The sequence below is a fragment of the Lactuca serriola genome, chromosome 9 (genome assembly GCF_051521515.1).
Source record: "Lactuca serriola cultivar US96UC23 chromosome 9, Lser_US96UC23_V15, whole genome shotgun sequence".
Classification (NCBI taxonomy): domain Eukaryota; kingdom Viridiplantae; phylum Streptophyta; class Magnoliopsida; order Asterales; family Asteraceae; genus Lactuca; species Lactuca serriola.
Genome location: NC_136416.1, coordinates 179,928,068 through 179,936,699, shown reverse-complemented (window position 1 = coordinate 179,936,699; position 8,632 = coordinate 179,928,068). Strand labels below are relative to the sequence as shown.

Below are 8,632 nucleotides of genomic sequence, written 5' to 3'. Positions count from 1 at the left end.
TTCAAGCATATTGATGAGGTCAAAGACATTGTCAACTACTTTATGTTCCTAATGTGCCAAGGGAATCCATTTTACTAAAGATACTTCCGGTCACATTTACCGGTGAAGCAAAGGTGTGGTTGAAATCTCTTGCACCAGGATCCATCACTACATGGGCTAATCTTCGTGATGCTTTCATCGAGAAATTTAGTCCACTTTCAAAGATCTCAAATCTCAAAAAGAAGATTGCTAACTTCCAACATGAGGCAGGAGATTTGTTGTATGAAGCTTGGGAGAGATAAAAGGGCTTGCTAAGAAGTTTCCCTCAACATGACTTGAATGTTCAAAAATAAGTTTTCATCTTCTATGATGGAGTGAATGTAACTACTAGACAACTTCTTGACTCACAAGGGCCTATGAAAAAGAAGGAGCTGAAAACTATTAAAGAATTAATTGCAGAGTTTGCAAAGCACTCCCGAAAGTACCACAATCCACAAGTGGATGTTACAAAAGGAAAAGAATATTTAGAGAACGAGAATATGGCTGCAATCATAGCTAAGCTCGATTCTATGGATAGGAAAATGACAAATTTAGATTAATTAATCCACACCATAAGAGTTGGTTATGACAATTTAGTGGTCCACACTAGACCAAGGATTGTGATTCGGATAAAAATGGGAATAAGAAGGCACAAGTGTTCTACTCAAGTGGTGACAAGTTTGATGAAGATTGGAGAAAGCCTAAGGAGTGGTTACCTTATGAAGAGTACAAGAAACAGAAAGATGAAAAGTATAGACAAATTGGAAGAGGTTTCTACTAAAAAGAGCAACCACCACCCGATAAAAAGATAGATTTCGAGTCGGTACTCCATTGATTTATGGAAGCATCTGAAATGAGGCATGATGCTACTGATACCAATGTGACAAATCATCAAGCTTCCATAAAGAATATAAAGACTCAACTTGCGAAGCCGAACACACTTGTCAATGAAAGGTTACCACCTAAAAACCAAGATCAAAAATTACAATCTCATGTCATGGTGATCTACACCGAACAAGAGGTTCATTTTGAGCCAATAATGACCAATGAAGTAGCTACAAGTTATCCCAAGTCAAATGTGAAACAAGAACAACCTATATTTAAAAGATCAAAAAGTGAAGTATTCTCTGAAGCTTCATCACGCCGCGGTGAGATCACCACGTCGTGGTCTCAAGTAGAAGACAATTTTCTATTCTTCAATCATTTCAGGAACCACTACCATTCCCATCTTGAGCCATCAAACGTTATTTGTAACCCAAACAAAGGATATTTATGGAACAAGTGCTTTTACTTTCAATAAACGTCCCAATCCTTAAATCAAAGGCGAAACTTCCAAAGTTTGAAAAGGATGTTATGAGTAATAGAAAGGAGTTGGAAAAGTCCTCAACAATAGCTCTTAATGAGCTATGTTCAGCTGTAGTTATCAAAGGATTACCAATCAAGATAGGAGATTCAAGACAACTCACATTGCCTTGTGAATTTGGAAACTCGACTTCTATAAATGATCTAGACGATTTGGGGGAAAATTAATCTCGTGGCATACTCTTTCTATCAAAAACTTTGATTACCAAAGCTCCAAGATACAAGAATGAACATTCGAATGGAAGATCACTCAACCACATACCCACGAGGAGTAATTCAAGACTTACTAGTTAAGGTGGGAAAATTTATTTTTCTGGTTGATGTTTTGGTTCTCGGCATGAAGGAGAATGAAGAACTTTCAATTATTTTAGGAAGACCATTTTTGATTAACATAAGAGCACTAGTTGACATCCATGACTTAAAGCTCACACTTCGTGTGTAAGATGATGCTATTACCTTTGAGATGAGCCCTAAAGTAAATCATGAAGAGCCAAATAATGAAGTGTCAAAAATAGATGCCATGGAAGAAGAATTTAATGAGCTAGTTTTACTAGAAAAAGATGATGGAAGAAGAACATATGGTTAGGAAGGAGCATAATGTCGAAAAATTCAAGAGTTTGAAGCCAAGAGCCTCGATTCCCATGACATTTGAGGTGATTGCATTTACTACACCCAAGGTTAAAGAGGAAGAAGTAGATGAACTCGAAAATGAGTTGTATGAAGAGGTGAAGGTGGATGGAGTGTTGAAGTAGACTATCATGGTCAAAATGGAGGTTGAAAAGGAAGGATCTAGGGAGGATGTCAAAAAGGTAAACAAGGCAGAGAAGCAAGGAAAAGGGGTGAAGCGTAAGTATGAAGATAATCCCAACAAGAAGAAGAAGGAGAATTCGAAGAAGGATTAGAAGAGAAGGGTTCAAGCTTACAAGCGAAAATGGAAGGAGAAAAAGGAGCAAAGGGAAATCCCACTCCCAACTTCAACAACGTAGAGTGGGAAGGAGTTCGGCTCATGACTCCTAAAAAAGAAGCGCTTTTCGGGAGGCAACTCGATATTTTTTAGAGTTTGCATTTTCTTTACCTTTTCATTTCTTGTAGTTTTTAGTTTTTATTTTAAGTCGAACCAATTGATCATGTGTTTCTCTAGTCTTCTAAAGTTGTATTTTAGTTTTAAGTATGTGAAGCGATTAAGGAGCTAAATGGATGAAGAAGTCATGCAATTTTGAAGATCATAATTGAAAAACAAGTTTTTGAATAAGTTTGGGGTTCCTACATAATGAAGAAAAGTGCATTTTCGAAGAATACTTACTGAAAAAAGAAGATTGGGAATGGTCTTACATGTTACAAATAGTCGATGCCCTATTCAATCTTAGAAGATTCTCTGAGACAACACCACGACGTGGACATCATCAACACGTCGTGGCAAAAACTTTAATTGCAACTGAATTGGATTACCACAACGTGGCATCCTCAATCCATGTCATGGCAACGTTATTTTGCTCGACCTCGACAACCATTTTCCTGACACCACGATGTGGTGTTTCTTTCCTACGTCGTGATAGCAGTTTATCACATTTTTCATGTGATTTCATTCGATCCGACACATTTGCATTCATAAGAAGAAGGTTCAGAAGTACTGTTTCCAGCCAATATTACAAGAAGTCCAAGCTTTCCACAGACTTTCTGAATTCGAGCTCGTCACTACTACCCAATAGGAGTCTGTTCCAATTCTCTTTTTTTAATTTTATGTTCTTTTATTGTTTTAGCATGCAATGGGGACATTGCATCATTTAAGTGTGGGGTAGGGGGTCGAATATAGGAATGCTAGCTTACCGATTACAAAACAAAATTGAAAAAATTACTAGGATTTTAATATTTATTATTAGAAATATTTGAAACAGTAAAATTGAACCTAGTTTTAAAAATTGTTATGTTGAGATCTAGGTTGCTAGTGTTGTGTGGGAGGCTCTGATGAGAGTTTTAATGTTTATTTGAGCCAATATATGTTATAGTGTATTTGTGGCTTCCATATCCTAGTGAAATCATGGAACAAAAACACGAACTTGCTTAGTTTGAGGGATGCAATATGTTTAGCATCGTGTGCAAGAAATGTATCCAGGAGAGCTTATGTAGTCATTGCACTTAGACTAATACCTCTAAGCAACATGGGTTGAAGTTAAGTTCCCTTGCTTAAGCATATGGTTTTATTTTTAGGGTTTTTAGTTTTGAATGAAAAAAATGCAAAGTTTGAGGGAATAAGGGTCTAGAAATCTACAAAGATCAAGAAATATCAAGAAGAAAAGCTCCAAATTATCGAAGATTCAAGAAAAAGGCGAAATTTGCCAAGTAGTTATTATTGTAATATTTTTATTTCTATGTTATTTTTCCATATCCTTGTGGTTTAACCAAAAATACCTTGAGGTTAAGAAAGTTTTCTGGGGATGGATTCAGAGGGATGCATAAAAGAGCGTTGTTCAAAAGAAGTGGGCGAGTGTTTATGAAGATTGTGATTATTTAGGATTGGGGAAGTTCTTAGGAAAATTTAGCCACAAATACATGCATTGTGGTCTTGGAGTAATGGAGAGGCTCAAAATGGATTGTCTTCTGCAATGTTGGTAGCTAAAGTCTTGATTTAATGACAATAAAATCAGTTTTGCTTACGAGCAAGAAAAGAACAAGTATGGGGGATTTTGATATGTGCATAATTAACTATATATTTAATGCATATTTCTAATACTTTTAGCTATAATTATGTTTAATATGGAACAAAAGATACTTAATATGTATTAATTATGTTTTGTAGTTGCAAAGACTTGCTCGGGACAAAAAAGGAAGCATACGAGGAGCTGGAAGTAGGAAACGGGAGCAAAAACAAAAGAAGAAAAGAAAAGGTCTAAAGACCACGTCCTGGCACCTTAACCTCGATGTGGTGATTGGAAGAATCGTGGCTCGGATTCTGACATGGAAATTACGAGATTTACTCAAAAAACACATCATGGTGGCGGCCAAACCCAAGGGATTGACTATGATGAGACCTTCTCACCAGTGGCTAAGATAATATCTATTAGGATAATGCTTGCCATAGTTGCCTTTCATGAATATGAAATATGGTAGATGGATGTCAAACCCGCTTTTCTTAATGGGAAGTTGGCTAAAGATGTTTACATGAGTCGGCCAGAGGGGTTTGTAGATGCAAAGTTTCCTAATAGAGTGTGCAAGCTTGAAAAATCTATTTATGGATTAAAACAAGCATCTCGCAACTGGAATCTTTGCTTCCATGAGAAAGTCAAAGAGTTTGGTTTTTTTGTAGAGGCGAGGATGATTCCTGTGTGTATGTCAAAGCTAGTGGGAGTATAGTAACTTTTCTAGTATTGTATATTGATGACATACTACTCATAGGTAACGACATTCCTGATGGGTTTTAGCCATAAGAACTTTCCTATGTGCGCATGCAAAACCCTAATGCTTGGATCTAGGCTTTCTAATTAAACATGCTTTGAATCCAAGACTTCTAATGACTAATTAGGTTAAATAACAACATTGAAACAGATCTAGAATCATACCTTTGAGTTCCTTGTTGATCTTGAGGTCTTGGAGCTTCTAGAGTCACAAATGTCACTCCTCTAATGGCTTACAAACACCAATAGCAAGGAAGATGATTTAGGAGAGAGGAGAGGGGAGGAAATCGGCCAGGGTTCTCTTGCTTTAGGAGAAGTGCCGATTTCCTTATTCCATGGGGTCTATTTATACTTGTAGACTCCTTAAGGGTTACAACCTAAACCCTAATTGGATAATCTTCTCTTAAGGCTATCCAAATCCATTCCTTAGATATCTATATGGACGATTTTAGCTATCCTAAAACTCTTAGAATTCGTCCATACCATATCCATATGCATTTACAGTCTAAAGTTTAACTATCAAACAATTGACAGTTTATACCCCTTTATTTAATTAATCTCTTTAAGTCACCAAATTAATTCTAATTAATTCTATGACTTATATTAATCAAATAACAAATATATTATTCATTATATTATTCTCATAATATATTAATAATATTTACTCTCTCGTAATAAATCATCCTATCAAGTTGCTATGGTGAAGGCAACCCAAAAGGCCCATGCACAACTGGGTCAAATACTTACCTAATATAGTTGCAGCCTTAGACACTATTCCAACAGTCTCCCACTTGGATAAGTCTAGTAACTATACAAGTACAATTCGATTTGCAATCGTAGCTCTCAAAGACGCTGTCAACTCTGATCTAATCAATCTTGTCCTTTAGATAAGGGAACGTACAGTCCTCTGTTAGATATCATGCTGACAATCCTATGGAATGGTTAGTCAAGCATTTAGGTTTCTCGATCTCTGATTTATTTGACATAGAACTTAATCGAACACATCAATTTAGTTCTGACCGGGCCCGGCACATAAGTCAAATCAAATCATCGAGCGGCCGAGATATCGCTTTTACTTTCTTAGATAAAAGTTACAGATAAACTTCGACTTATATGCATTTACTTATTCATTAACCAACTATACATAACAATGCATTTTATAACACCGAGTTACTGATGCGTTTTCGCATTATCAATGTACAATCAATTAACAAATAACAAACCATATATCTAGGTTTTAAGACTATATGATATTATCGTCTTGCGATCACCTTTTTATATCACATTCCATAAGGTGATTCCAGCAAGCACAGGTTTGTTCCAATGCTCAAAACTAGTTCATAAGCACTCATGAACGTTGCAGCAATCCTTTGCTATGTCTAACACCATTTAGACATTCTACACACCAATTCATGACAATCTTCATTCATATCTACTCCCAACATATGAACGATTGTGGACCATTTGAACAATTTCTATTATTCTTAATAATCTTAATTATTCTGGAAGTCAAAACATGCAAAATGAAACAATAGCTAAACAATTAACATAAGATAGTAACATTACTCATAAATAAAACTCCTTTATTTAATCATCAAATGTCAATTACATATATCTATTACATGTTTCTAATACTATCTAATCTATGCTAATATCATCCTTCAGCCCAATACTCCTAGCATGCTGCAAGTGCTTAACCCTACTCAGTCCCTTCGTAAGCGGATCTGCTGGGTTATCTTCTGATGATATCCTCTTTACTACGAGTTGTCCCTCTTCTACACGATGTCTAATGAAGTGATACTTTCTGTCGATATGTCTTGATCTACCATGATCCCTTGGTTCCTTGGTCAAGGCAACCGCACCTTCGTTATCACAGAAAATCTCCATTGACTCCTTTATGGCAGGAAAAACTCCAAGATCACCGATGAAGTTCTTCAGCCATATTGCCTCCTTCGACGCTTCGCTCGCTGCAATGTACTCTGATTCGCACGTTGAATCAGCTACGGTTTCCTGCTTGCAACTCTTCCATGTCACTGCTCCTCCATTTAGGGTAAAGACCCAGCCCGACTGCGAATGGTAGTTGTCCCTGTCGGTCTGAAAACTGGCGTCACTATACCCTCGCACCTTCAAGTCATCACTCCCTCCGAGGACTAAGAACCATTCCTTCGTCCTCCGAAGGTACTTAAGGATGTTTTTCACCGCAATCCAATGTGCTTTGCCAGGATTCCCTTGATATCTGCTAACCACGCTCAAAGCGAAGGCTACATCAGGGCGAGTACAAGTCATAGCGTACATGATTGAGCCAACTGCGGAAGCGTATGGTACTCGGCTCATTTCTGCTATCTCAGATTCGGTACTCGGACTTTGAGTCTTACTCAATTTGGCATTACTTTGTATCGGTAGTTCTCCCTTCTTTGAGTTTTCCATACTAAAACGTTTTAGTACCTTCTCTAAGTAAGTATTCTGACTAAGTCCAATTAGTCTCTTACTTCTTTCTCTTACTATCCTTATTCCCAAAATGTAAGAAGCCTCTCCGAGATCCTTCATAGCAAAACACTTCCCGAGCCAGGACTTAACCTCTTGCAGAGTCGGGATGTCGTTTCCTATGAGTAATATGTCATCGACATATAGCACGAGGAAGCTTACTATACTCCCACTGGCTTTGACATATACACATGATTCGCCTTCGCTTCGTACAAATCCAAACTCTTTGACTTTCTCATTGAAGCAAAGATTCCATCTGCGAGACGCTTGCTTAAGTCCATAAATGGACTTCTCAAGCTTACACACTCTATTCGGATGTTTCGGATCCACAAACCCCTCTGGCTGAGCCATGTAAACATCCTCAGCCAACTTTCCGTTAAGGAAAGCGGTCTTAACATCCATTTGCCAAATCTCATAATCATGAAATGCGGCAATTGCTAGCATCACTCTAATAGATTTAATCTTCGTAACTGGTGAGAAGGTCTCATCATAGTCAACTCCGGGAGTCTGAGTAAAGCCCTTCGCAACCAATCGCGCTTTATATGTGTGTACGTTCCCATCCACGTCGGTCTTCTTCTTGAAGATCCATTTGCACCCAACGGTCTTACGTCCGGGCACGTAATCAACCAAATTCCAAACTCGGTTATCATACATGGATTGGATCTCGCTATCCATTGCTTCTTTCCACTTTGCAGACTCCGGGCCTGCCATGGCTTCCTTATAGCTATTAGGTTCATCAAGGTTTATTAGTGTACCATCACTAATATACGTGTCCCCTTCGGTAGTAATATGAAAGCCATAAAATTGGGGATGAACTCTAACTCTATCGGAACGTCTAAGAGGTAAGGATTCGTCAATCGGTTCAACCGGAGTTTCCTCCTCGGGTTGAGTGCCAGCGGTAGAGGTTCCTTCATCTATCGACTCTTGAATCTCTTCAAGTTCGATTTGCCTCCCACTGTCTCCTTGGCTTATGAGTTCTCGCTCTCGGAAAACTCCTCTCCTCGCAATGAAGACAACATTTTCCTTCGGTCTATAGAAGAGATATCCAAAGGATGTCTGCGGGTAGCCGATGAAAATACATCGCTCACTTTGAGGTTCAAGCTTGTCGTGAGTATCTCGTCTTACGAAAGCCTCGCAACCCCAAACCTTGATATGTGCCAACGAGGGAGCTTTCCCTGTCCACATCTCGTGAGGTGTTTTGGCAACCTTCTTAGTAGGGACTCGGTTAAGGATATAGGCGGCAGTCTCTAAGGCATACCCCCAAAAAGAGATAGGTAGTGAAGCACGACTCATCATAGAGCGAACCATATCCAATAAGGTTCGATTACGCCTTTCTGCCACACCATTTAACTGCGGTGTCCTAGGAGGCATCAATT

General features: G+C 38.3%; 1 non-coding gene across 1 annotated transcript; it reads right to left on the bottom strand.

Annotated features, from left to right (window-relative positions):
- Positions 1 to 209: 209 nt before the first annotated feature.
- LOC145077499 (small nucleolar RNA R71) lies at positions 210 to 316 on the bottom strand. The gene has a single exon (XR_013693241.1). It is a non-coding gene; the product is annotated as a small nucleolar RNA R71 (small nucleolar RNA).
- Positions 317 to 8,632: the final 8,316 nt, after the last annotated feature.